The sequence below is a fragment of the Ochotona curzoniae genome, unplaced genomic scaffold (genome assembly GCF_017591425.1).
Source record: "Ochotona curzoniae isolate NIBS_2020 unplaced genomic scaffold, NIBS_Ocur_1.0 contig_2404, whole genome shotgun sequence".
Taxonomy (NCBI): Eukaryota; Metazoa; Chordata; class Mammalia; order Lagomorpha; family Ochotonidae; genus Ochotona; species Ochotona curzoniae.
The window spans coordinates 7,952,519-7,966,000 of record NW_024465451.1 but is presented as its reverse complement, the minus strand read 5'-3'; positions in this window follow the sequence as shown (position 1 = coordinate 7,966,000).

The following is a 13,482-nucleotide window of genomic DNA, read 5'->3' as shown; positions in this document are numbered from 1 at the left end:
ACATAAAAATAAATAAATTCTTTTTAAAAAAAATTCACCGTCTCTGTACTGGAGACTCCTGGGGACTTGAAGGTTGGTGGAAGATGCTTTAGTGTTTTAGCTTTTCCCTCTCCAGGACCCACACAGACATGGGCACACGTACCTCCCTGGCTGAGCTGCCAGGTGTATTCTCCTGGAATATGGATTTCACCTTTTGGCATTGCTGCTGGCCTGGGCTGGATGAACCAACTCAGCCAGAGCTAGTAGGACTTCCATGTGATGAATGATGGGAAGTGCTGTGAGGTCAGACAACTTGGTCAGGTCTTATAATTGTATCACCATGTTCTTTGGTGGATCGTCATTTCCAACTCAGCTAACTTCTCCTTTTCATCTGTAAAATAAAGAACAATAATAAAATGGTATCTTACTCAAAGCATATAAGGAAGATGAAAAGTGACTGATATTGCTGGAATATTAAAAAATAATTCGTAGTATTGATTACTGGGTTACCAATATTATTACTAATAGCATGTGTTGAATGTTTTCTATATGTCAAACCCTGAGCTAAGTAGGTTCATGCCTTATCACATTTCATTCTGAAAACAATCCTAGGAATTATCTTCTATAAGGCAGATGATACAAAGATCTCCTTTTATAAATATGAAAATAAGGCTTAGAGGTTAAATAACTTGCCTAAGGTCACAAAGCTAGAAACAGTGAAAAGTTGAACCCAAGTTATCCAAGCCCAACAACCTCTACAGCAAGAAAGACAAATCCTGTAACCTCTGGGACCGAGGGCTGTGGTGTAGCACGTTAAGCTGCAGCTTGTAATGCCGGCAAGCTTGTATTGGAGAGCTGGTTCAAGTCCCAGCTGCTTTGCTTTTGATCCAGCTTCCTGGGCCCAGGAAAGCAGCAGAAGAGGACTCAAGTACCCTGTCCTCCACCACTCACCTGGAGGACCACAGCGGAGTTTCTGGGTTCAACCTTTGGAGCAACTCAATCCCAGTCATTGCTAATATTTGTACAATGTAAAGCATATGAAAGATCTCTCCCATTCCTTTCAAGAAAATTGTCTCTTTTTAAAGTAAGCAGTGTAATTTAATTACATGAAGCTTGACCAGCCTGAGTACCCACACAATCATTCACTTTACTTGGATAACTCAGCGCTCCCCACTGACAGATGCCAGGGTATGAGTCTTTGGAGAATTAATTATCTTCCATTCCCCTTCTCTGAACTTTCCCTACCAGATATCTCTAGGAATCTTAAGAGTGCCAACATGTACCTACTACTGTTTTGTCCCAAGCCCCATCCATTGCAGCAAAATACTGATCCCAACAGCTTGTGGCCCAAGAGTTTGGCACAGCTACCACGTGGAGGGGCTCAGATGCAAGTCAAAGCCAGAGGCTCTGCCCTGTTACAAAGAGAGCTGAACTTCCCTTTGGACCGAGCTGGAGAGGTCCCCCTGCAGGGTTCCTGAACACCACATCACTTCTACTGTCCTTGATGAAGCACTTCGCTGCACACACACTCCCCATCCTCCCAGAAGACATCCACCTGCAAGAGATCTAAGCAGGGCTTGCCTGGAGCCTCTGGCCGGCCTTAGAGGGGACCCTGAGTATATGGATGGATATGTGTGCACACACTAAGGCAGAGCTCTGAACAAATTGATCCGAAGCCAACTTTAAGAATTTTATTTATTTATTTGAAATACAGAGTTCCAGAGAGAGAGAAAATAGGTAGAGAGAGAAAAGTCTTTCATCCTCTGATTCACTTCCCAAATGGCCAAAGCAGCCAGGGTTAGGCCAGTCCAGAGTCAGGAGCCAAAAGCTTCATCCTGGTCTCCTACGTGCGTACAGGGGCCCCAGCACTTGAGCCATCTTCCATTGCTTTCCCAAGCGCATTGGCAGGGAGCTGATTGGAAACGGAGCAGCCAAGTCTCGAACTGGCACCCAGAAGGTGATGCCATGTTGCAGACGGTAGTTTACTTCACTGCGCCACAGTGCCAACCCTGATAAAGAAAACTCTTATCTCATTGATGTGTTCTCAAAAATATCACCAACACTTCTCTCTTCTTCTCTACCATCACCATCACACAAGCCCAACTACCACCATATCCTGTCTTACAAGTAATTGCCTCCCATCTAGACTACCCAAGGACACTCTGGCCCCTCAGATCCACCAGAGTCATCTTGTTCAAGTGCAAATCTCATCATGTGCCACCCCTGCTTATAGCCTTTCAGTGGGATCCACTATAAGTGGGACAAAGTTTAAAACCTTATTGTGGGGCCCGGCGTGGTGGCGCAAGTGGTTAAGGTCCTCGCCTTGCACGCCCCCGGGATCCCACATGGGCGCCGGTTCTATCCCCGGCAGCCCCGCTTCCCTTCCAGCTCCCTGCCTGTGGCCCGGGAAAGCAGCAGAGGACGGCCCAAAGCTTTGGGAACCTGCACCCACGTGGGAGACCCGGAAGAGGCTCCTGGCTTTGGACCGGCATAGTATCGACCCGTTGCGCTCACTTGGGGAGTGAATCATCGGACGGACAATCTTCCTCTCTGACTCGCCTCTCTGTATATCCGCCTTTCCAATAAAAAAAAATAATAAAAATAAAGCTTAAAAAAAAAAACCTTATTGCGGCCTCTTAAAAGCAGATGTTGAGACATGGGCTTGGGGAAGGGAGAGAGTCCCCCCAGCAGCACAAGCAGTGCAGAAAAACAGGAAAGTCCATAAGAAGGAAGGAAAGCTCCACACATATTGCTCACTGTCCCCAGCATATAGTCACCAACCTGGCCCCTCTCTCCATACAGGGCCCAGAATAACTGGATGGGAATCTTTGAGGTTCCATGAATTTTCCCTGGTGACAGAGCTTCACCCCTGTGGAGGGGCCCCCTAATCCCACAGAACCAGGGGGTTCTAAGGAAGCACAGCACCCCCATGCTGGTCTCTGGAAATGATTGTGAGAAAACCCAATACCATTCTCATCCATTGGTTCCTGGACCCAGAAATTCTAGCTATTAAGACAGAAAGCTGGAGCAGGCCTGGAGCCTGGCAGTTAAAACACTCCTGTCCTATCAGAGCATCTAAATTTGTTTCCTGATTTCAGCTTCCTTCTGAGGCAGACCCTAGAAGGAACAGGGGATAGCTCAAGTCACTGGGTACCTGCCACCTATGTGGGAGATACCTGGAGTATAACAGTTGGGTTGACCCCAACTGTTGTGGTCATTTGGGGAGTAAACCAGTAGATAAAGCATATTCTTGGTCTCTCTCTCTCTCTTTCTCTCTCCCTATTTCTCTCTTTTTTCTTTCTTCCTGTCATCATTCCTCCAAATTATTGCAGTTTTACTTTTTAAAAAACACAAGACTATGTCATGGCCATTAGGATAGCATATGTAAAAAACATCTCTGAAGAGCAGGTTTTGTGGCACAGCAAGTTAAGCCACTGCCTATAATACTAACACCCCATATGGGTGCTGGTTTGAGTTTTAGCTGCTCCACTTCCTATCCAGCTCCATGCTAACGTGTCTTGGAATGCAGCAAAGGATGGCCCAAGTTCTTGGACCCCTACACTCACATGAGAGACCCAGAAGAAGCTCGAGGCTCCTGGTTTCAGTCTGGTCCAGCCCCAGTCTGGGATATTCTGGGAGTGAACCATTCTTGGAGTGAACCTTTGAATGGAACATCTCTCTCTGTCTTTTCCTCTCTCTGTAATTCTGCCTTCCAAATAAATAAATCTTTTAAAAAAAAAATCTTTGGGCTAATAACTACTTACCTATCTTCTCATTTGTCTGTGACCTTTTTGAAGTATCCTCATGTGCCACGTCCTAGAAGACAGAATCCCAGCCTTCCTCCAGGTGCCACCCTCACTGAGGTTTCAAAGGATCCTTCCAACATTCCACGGACCTGTAATAGGACCAGGGAATCCCAACGGCATAAAAAGTGGGAGTGTCATTCTGAGAGGATGACATGTGGGGTTCCGTGTCACTAAATCAAACACTGTGCATACCAGCATACACACCCTGGGCAGGAAAGACCTGAACACTGGTCAGTTACAGTAAGGACACATCGCTGTCCTTCTGGGACAACATCCCCACACAGCTGGATACAAGGACTGGCACTCCACTGATGCTGGTCTCTGCTGCTGGTAGGTCATATGTGTAATAGCTATGTTAGCTGCAGGAAGCCCATGTTATCATGAAATGCACAGCTTACATCCATACCACCATGCTATTCTTAGATCCATTGTGCTTGTATTAGACAACTGAAGGCACAGGCTAACAGATTAACCAAGCTTTCACCATTATCAATATACATTTAGATTTGCCACAGACAACTCCTTGCATAAAAAGTGGATAATCAAAAAAGTTCTTAAATCTTTAAGTTCTACCCAGTGAAAATTTCTTCTCAACTTTGACCTTTGGGATCACCAGTATATTGCGACTAACCCATCAGTGAACCAAGCCAGAATCCCCAGCACCACCCCCACACCCCATCAGCTAGTCTTGGGTATCTTCTAACAGGTGAACGGGTATGAGCTGAAAAAAGTGTTAGCTCAACCAAGATAAATGACATAGATGACACAGGAGGCTAAGCCACCTGTGTATGTTTTACTGGAGCCTCTGGACCTGTTCAGAGCTAACCCAAATGGTCAGGGCATAAGCTAGGGGTTTCCCCTATGGTTATCCTAACAACATTAACTGAACTTTTAACACTGTTGTATTTATATGGGCCAAGAAGTCAGGAAAGTCACAGTGCAGTCCAGACTAGATATTGACCTCCATTTCTAACCAGAGTTTATTCAAGCTGGCAGGTTCCTGACACACAACACCTGCTTCTTAGTGATGGGCGATAATCAGTCTATAAGTTTTACCAGTGTGTTAAGCCCTAAATCTTCACAGGATGCGTCTTCCTCCTCTTGACACACACATCTCTTACTAGAACATCCAAAAAAAAAAAAAACTGCCACTTCCTGTTCATTTGGGGATCAATGAGAATGATGCCTTCCATATAGTGGACCAGCATGATGCTTTTGCAACATCAAGACAATCAAAGCCCTTTAGACTACACCGCGACTGAGAGCAAGAAAACCAACATAGCCTTGGGGCAAGACAGTGAGTATGTACTGCTGTCCTTCCCAAGTGAATACAAACTGCTTCTAATCTTTCTTCCTGATGTGAATTGAAAAGATCAAATGCTGCATATCAAATGCTGGAGGCTATGTTGATCTGTTCTAGTGAAGATGCCATACTCAGCATAGAAGCTATGATTTCCGGATACCTTGGTTTGGGGAACCTGCTGTCTTTGGCCAAGCTGATTTTTTTTTCTTTTTCAGAGGCCCTCCAAGTAAACTGAATAAAAATGTGATGTGGAAAAGTAATCCTTAAACCCTTTATGTTTTTGACAGCAACACTATTTTCTACAATGCCTCTCAGGATGTTGCTTTGGATGTAGTACTGTAGCTAAGGAGTTAGCATTTTTAAAAGACCTCTACTTAGGTTCCCATCACAGTGGTCTAGAAACCAATACGAAGGTTTGTGTACCCAAGTATATCCACTCTAATCACACAAGGCTACTTCAAAAAATTCATCAGCAAAATGGAGTTGAAATATAATTTTGAGTGTTGAACTATTTTGAAATTCATATATAATTTTTCCATAATATACATTTCCATGAACTTTTTAAAATACCCCCCAAATACTCAGAAACAAAACAAAAAAAGGATCTACCCAGTGTCATCGTCCATTTGGTATTGTTATACCCCACAGGCTGGTAATTTGTGAAGAAATGAATTTCTCACAGCTCTGCGGGCTGCGGAGCCCACTATCATGGAGGGACCTCTCACTGCATTGTTCCAGCTGGAAGACCAGAGTACAAGAAGGTGAGAAAGTCAAGGATCAAACTCGCAGGCTTGAGCCCTTTCATAATTGGTCCTGATCTAAATGTCCCCCACCCTGTTGCTCTGGGTATTAAGTTTCCAATGTCTATCTCTTGGGGGGGCGGAGAGAGCACCACATTCAACTCACAGCGCCCCTGTGAAACTAAGGTAAAACTCCCTTATCATCTGGTCTCAACATGCCCCAATGCTAATGCAGAAGCGATTGTGGCATTTGGGATCTTAGCTCACACCTTATATCCAACAACCCCCCAGAATCCTATTATTTCCCAATGTACAGTTACTCTGACAAATAGCAACAAGTTCTTTGGGGGCAGAATCAGGAGAAAATGTATGTTGTCTGTCCTTACACATTGGCACAAGGTAGATTCAGCCTTCTCTTCAACTCAAGGACTATGAGGCTGGCACGTAGCTCTTACCAGGAAAATGAGTGAAGATTCGTCATTTTCTGTTCCAGAGGTTGCTGTAAGCCTTAATCTTTTTACTCAGCTACTCCTAACTGTTTTGGGGTTTTGTATGTCAAGCAATATCCTGTTGGCTGCCCACATGTCTAACTCCCAGGAACCTGACCCATGAGCTGTGAGTTAGAATTCCTTTGGGTCAAAGTCGCTACCTGCTGCTGCTGCTGCTGCTGCTGCTGCTGCTGCTTAACATGATAAACAAGCCCAAGTGGCCCCTGTCCATTCTCTGCTGGCACCTGGCCTCTGTTATCCCAAACCCCATCACTCCCATTGTCTGCAGAGACTGGAGTTTCATGGCAGCATCTCCTATTGTCACCCTCACCCACAGAGGACAACACAAGGAAGCACTTCAGTGACACTGCTGATCCCTGACTAGTACATTCCTTATTCTTTAGTGAATGGATTGTCTTCTAGATATTTCAGGAAATCGAGACTGTTGGGTTCACTTCTCTGAATCATTCCTGAACATTCACCAGGGCAATTCCAACATCTCCATCAACTTCTCTGCAGGCCCAGGCTTCATCCAGACATCCTGGGAGCACAGGCTCCTTGTGTCCTTGCCAGACACTAAGTCTTGACTCCAGGGAAGCACTCTAATATGAGCAACATTTCCTGATCTAGACTTCTGTTCCCATCTTTACCTCCCCCCACTCCCCACACCAAGACCATCTGAAATCCAGCTCTCTGGTCCCATGGCACCCACTGGTGTGTAGTGATGGTGTGTGCTGCCCTTTTCATGAATAAACTGCTTCTTCCTGAGTTCGGGTCCGTACCTTCCTACTCAGGCTACACTGAGAACAGGCCCAGTTAGTTTTTGTCCTCCAAGTTGACCTTGAGAGTCACATGTGAAAGATGGGAGAGATACGAAATAGAAGGATCTGGATGAAGTCCTTCATTGGACATCTATTTTGGAAAATAAGAAATAAATTTGCATTGTTAAGATACCCAAATGTTCAAGGCTTATCTATTATGGCATCTGCTACTACCTGAACTGTTACTACCTCTGCATAAAATGTTTTAGTTACTCATGCCTTAGAATCCAGAATAAACAAAACCAAGGTTCTAAAACAAGGAGGGAAATGTGACCTAAGGATAAATCTTACCTCACATGTCCTCATTTTCCGCTCCAGGATCAACCTCCTCCCAGGATGATTAAAAGTGGGGGCATCACTGTTCCTGCTAGGGCAGGAGGTAAACTAAGTAGGACTGGCTCATGGACCCACTGGTATGCGCGAGATCTGGCATGGGGAAAGGTTCTGATGGAGGAGCCTGGGCAACCCCTCTGGCAGGACACAGACCCTGCAGGTGAGTGCAAGAACCAGGTTAGGGAACAGCCCAGACCAGGCCAGGGAAAGGTACCCACCAGCCTATATTTGGTATAGTTCAGGGGCAGACCAGGCTGAACCAGTTCACATTACCTGCTGGTGAATTAGAGCACCAGAACAGAGTGTGGGTCAGGCCAGGTTTGGTTGCAACACACACCAGTGCACATTACAGCTGGGATTGGGTGCCTGCTGGGCTGGACTAGGCTATAACCCTTACCAGCGTCAGCTGGAATTGGGGGTGGGCCAGGCTGGGCCAGACTACAACACTCACTGGCAAATGCCAAGGTGAGGTAGGCCATACCAGATGTGGCCACAGCACCCAGCCAGCACACGTGAGAACCAAGGAGGGAGGGGGCAAAGCTGGTAGGGGAAATGTGAGTCTCCCCTGCTGGACAGCTACTCTCACTGGAGAGCATGAGCTGGGATGGGGGCAGACCAGACCAGGCAGGGCTACAACACCTGTGGGCCTCATGTGAGCTGGATCAGGGAAAAGCCAGGCTGGGCTGATTGTTCCTACTAGTGTAAGCATAAGTTAGAGTGGGTGAGGTTGGGCTTTGCCACCGCATCAGATGGCAGAGGATGGCGGGGGAGGGGGGGTGGCGGTGCAGATTCTATCAAGTTAAACTGCAGAACCACCTGGAGAGTGCATAATCCGGGAGCGGGTGTGGCCCAGGAGGGAAATAGTGGGCCCCTCCCTCTTGGGTTACCACTCCCACTGGAGAGCATGAAAAACATGATTGGGGCAGGGGTAGCGGGACAGAACAGCACCCGCCAGTATGTGTGTGGGCTGGATAATACGGTAGGTTGAGTTGAACTAGGCTTCAATGCCCATTGACATGTAGGAAAGCTAAACGGGATGTGGGACAGACTGAACAAGTCTGCAATACACACTGGCAAGCACGGGAACCAGGGCAGGGGGCAGACCTGGGGGGGATTATGGGGAGTCACCCCGACTAGGCTGCAGCTCCCACTGGTTTGTGTGAGGACCCAGTATGAAGTGAGCAGGATTGGGCTGGACTGCAACACCCATCGGTTCATGTGGAAGACAGTGCTAGAAACAGAACTGACCCAGCAATTGCAACCACCAGCATGTGGATAAACTGATTGGGATTACGGACTGTGCCGGACCCTGTCCTGGCAAGCACACACAAGAATCAGGTCTGAGATCACCTCAGCTGAGAAGTTTCTCTGGGGATCCCTCCAACTGAACTGCTGATCTCAGAACCCCAGGCATGAAGAGACTAAGTCAGTGGACTCTGAATAGATTTCATCGTGCTTGGAACGGCAAGATTGGCAGCAGTTCAGAACTGTTGAACTATCAAAACTGCTTGAGTAGGACCCTCAGAGTATGCCCCACATTGGGGGCATACTGGGATGGGTGGGAGACTGGGTGGGGTTTTTCCCTTTATCTCTTCCCTTACCTCGGATACAGAAAAAAAATAATAATATTAATATGGAAACAATGGTCTTACCCACTTTCCTATAGCCCTTGACCCTTTGTGCCTTAATCAACTATGTAAAGATTACCAAAATAAACAAATTTTGAAAATTAAAAAATAAACAAAATTGGGGGTATCAGATCATTCCCAGAGGAATCTCACCTCGGCCTGTAGAGGTATGGTCAGACCCTAACACCCCAACAAGACAGTCACTCCATAAAATGCATTGCCCAAAGTCTGAGTTCTTCAACCACTATAGCTAGCTAGGCTGGGCTCAGCCCAGCTTCTCTTCCTCTTTTTTTTTAAGGTTAATTCATTTATTTCAAAGGCAGAGTTAGAGGAGACAGGAAGAAGGTAACAGAGAGAGTAATTTTCCATCTGCTGGCTCATTTCCCCACATGGCTACAATAGCTGGGGCTGGGCCAGGCCCAAGCCAGGGACCAGGAGGTCCATCCAAGTCTCCCACATGGGTGCAAAGGCCCAAGCACTTAGGCCACCTTCCACTGCATTCCCAGGCACATCAGCAGGGAACTGGACCAGAAGTGGAACAGGCACGAGTTGAACAGGTGCCCATGATGAATGCTGGCACTGTAGGCAGCAGCTTAACCCTCTATACCACAGGACTGGTCCCACCCAGCTTATTTCACTCATCAGCGTTTCACAGAGTCTCATGTCTGTTCACCTTTTCTCCCTTTAAATATTTTCTGTCAGTGGAGAGGGAAGAAGAGGAAAAGGGGGAGAGACAAGAGGACTGTTTGCAGAAGGTGCCTTCTCTACCCTCTAACTTGCCCACACCAGACACCTCAGGAGTCATCTCCTGTATTGGCAAAGTGCGGGCCAGCAAGTGTCTCAGCATCTGAGAAAATTTAACCATGGGATCTGAAGACCAAACCCTAGGACTGAGCCACTCACTGGACCTGAGTCTCATCCCCTCTCTAGGTCTCAGTTTTTGCATCTGGAGATAATTTATATTTCCCAGGCCCCAGAAGCTGAAGGTAAGAATGAGAAAAAATAACAGCCCAAAGCAGGCAGGAATGGGTGTGCCAACGCTGATATGGGCACCGCAGGCGCTATCGCCGCATCCGAAACCACTATCAGCCTCATTCCATCATCTGTGCGGCAAATGCATATCGCATGTGCTGGGAATGCAAGAATCACAAGGAAGTCACGGCCCCTGCTCTCTTAGAGCTTACATTCTAGGGAAAGAAACAAGTGCTCATCCGATAATCAAACAAATTAGTGCATAATTACAAACTGACATAAATATTCTAAAGGAAAAGCAACACATTCTATGAGAGCAAATAAAGAAAAAGCTGGCTTCAGTGCTGCTCAGAAGACATAACATTTGAACTGACATCTGAAGCATGAGCAGGCGCTAACCAGCAAAGAGGAGAGGGTGGGAAAGAACAGCACCCGGAGCAGATGGTGGAACAGGTGCCCAAGCTCTGCGGTGGGGGAAGAGGGACATGACTGTGCTGCTGCCAGGGAAAAGGCTGGCCTGGGGAGACAGCCCAGGCCAATGTGGGCACTGCCGAGAAGTGACGTCGGACCGGCAGGCCACGCCATGCCCCCACGGTCTGAAGAATACATCAGCAATATTGGTCTTCCCGGCAAAAGCGTTAGAAGACCAGAGAAGGGATTTAGTCCCAGGACCAGTCAGGAGGCCAGACTGCTATTGGGGAAGAATCACTCTGGCTGGGATGTAGACAGGGGCTGGTGGGGAAACAAGAAGGGAGGCAAAAAGATGAGTGAGGAATCCCTTGCAGGAATCTGGGCAGCTTACTATGTGGGTGCTAAATCAACAGTCTTGGGTGCTGGGTGGATAACAGGCTAACAGCAGCTGATGCTGACATCCTGTGCTCTCAGTGCCTCACCAAAATTTCCAAGGTTCTTTATGGTTTTGAACATCGGCGTCTTCTCTGACTCACAGGGGAGACCCTCAAGTCCGTGCCCAAGACAGAGCTTAAAATCACACGGCCAAAAGTACCCTGAAAAAAACTCTGCCACCACTCACCAAGTACAGTGAACATGGGTTTGTTTGTACAGCCATGAGCAGAAATTTTTAGGCACACTAAAGTTAGAGAGCCACAGAACTAGAATAAAGAAAGCAACAGAAGGAAAACCCATATGCAAATGTCTGGGCATTCAAATCCCTCTGCCTTGAAGACAACTATTCAAGTTCCTAGCAGTGAATAAGGGGCTCTGTGGTTTTCAGGAGGGAAATAATGCCATGTAGGCAGCAAGGTAAGAAAGCTTTTTAATTCCAACCTTCCTAAATGTTTATTCAATGTTACTGTCAAGGTTTTATAACTAACAAATAGGCACATGTAAGTTGCTTGCATTTGGGGGCCTGTGAATAGGATTTGTGTCCCAATATCTACTCAGATCCACCTGAACAGTAAGTCATCTCAGCTTGGGTCAAGCCAGGATTGTTGTATCAGATGGAATAGGCTGGGTCATGCCACCATAACAACCTCTTGATCTCAGCGACTTAAAACAATAAAGCGTATTTGTTGCTCACACCCCTGGCACAGTCTGGCGTGGTTGGAGCCAAACAACATCTCGAACACTGTCAGTCACCATGGCAGAGGGAGCAAGAGCTCTGAAGGGAGGGCTTTGCACAGCAATTAAATGCTCATACATGGAACAAATCACTTCCATTCACAACTCATTGGCCAGAATTAATCACAAGGCTTCACCCAACCACAAGAGGGCCAAGAAGTGCAATCCTTCCATGTGTTCAGCAGGTGCATCGCCAGAAATATTTGACAAACAACACTAATGACTTCCACATGCTCTAGCTGCACGATGACAAGAGAGGGGAGAGACAGGCTTTCTTGATTAAGTCTGTGTTTGGATCCAGGGCCTTGTCTAACCATGTGGCTGAATAAAATTGTGCCCCACTCATGCCCAGGGGGCAAAAACTGTGCTCAGAAGCAGACTCCTAAAGAGCAGTTGGATGTGCCACCTTGGAAATTAAAGAATATCCCAATAGAGCCAACCCACAGTCTAGGACTGTTCACTACATACCTTTCCCAGGAATCTGGGGGTTGGAGTTCACCCTGCCACACCAAACATTTCTGACAAATCCTAGAAGTTCCCGGGCTAGGGACAGCAGGTCCATGATGAATCCCTGGCTTTGGGGACTCCCAGTGTAATGACTGCTGCCTGTTATGGTGAACGCTTCCCAATGGCCATCCAGGCTTAGATACGCATGATGCTCTGCTCATCCACAGAGGGAGCCTATTTCCCCTCCCCTTGACCCAGCAGGCCTTGTGACTTGCTTTGACCAATACTGCAGCAGGAGTAAAGTCCTAAACCTTCCAAGCCTTAAGAGCTGCCACTCCCACTTCTTCCATCTTGGAGCCCAGCTGCCATACTATAAGGAAACCAAAATTAGACTACTGAATGGTTAGAGGAGGCAAAGGGAAAGCCTTGAAAGACAAGTGGCTAACTCAGACATCGCAGCCATGGTGGTGTTCTCAGTCACAGCTGTGACACAAACTATGCCGTACCATGCACAACTGCCCAGCTGAGCCCAACAACCCATGAAAAAAAAAAAAAAGGTTTTAAAAAATCTGTCTTTGTTTAAAGTCACAGTTTAAGGATAGCTTATCACACAGCAGCAGATAACTGGAACATATGATTTCAGATGTGAGTGCCCGGCTCCCAGGAAGCCCAGGCGAAGGTGGTCTAAAAACCTTCAGGGCTGCTTTAAGTTGTGCTCTTTGGAGACAGACTTGAATTCAGAGCTGCATGAGGGTCGTTGGGGCAGGAGAGCTGCTCCAGAGAGACACACCTGTAAAATAGTGGGGAGCTTGGACTGGACCAGCAGTGTGGTTACAACCAAGTCCTCAGCCAAGCCCATTAGAAGTTCTGGAGGAGGGAATGACAACCATGTTCTTCCAAACTGAAGCTAGGGAGTCATGCCCTTAAATTGCCTGTGTCGCCGGCACTGACCATGAGCTAGTCCCAGGAAAGGGTGCAACTTTGTGCAAGGATGAACAGCCCCTGGAAGGATGTGGCTGTGTACCCTCAGGAACCAGGCCTCCCAGCAGCTGAGGACAGAGACTGGTCCTGAAGAGGGTAGCTGGAGGGAGAAGACGGTGTCTCCATGAGCTGTAATTTTGACAGGGAAGTGCCTGGTGAAGAAAGAGAGGGGGAAGAGTCTCCAAGAAAGGGAAAAATCAAAGGCCTCAAGTTAGCAGGTGCAGTCAGGACAGGGGGAAAAAAATACACAGAAACAAAGACCTGTGGACTCTTCTGGGCCAACAAGCAGTGGCTGAAGAGTTCCCAGCAAGGCAGTAACTGCTGAGGTCTCTGTTGCTAACATGGCAATACGGAAGGCAGGAACAGCATGAAAAGACCACAAGCAGAGCCTATCCACAACACG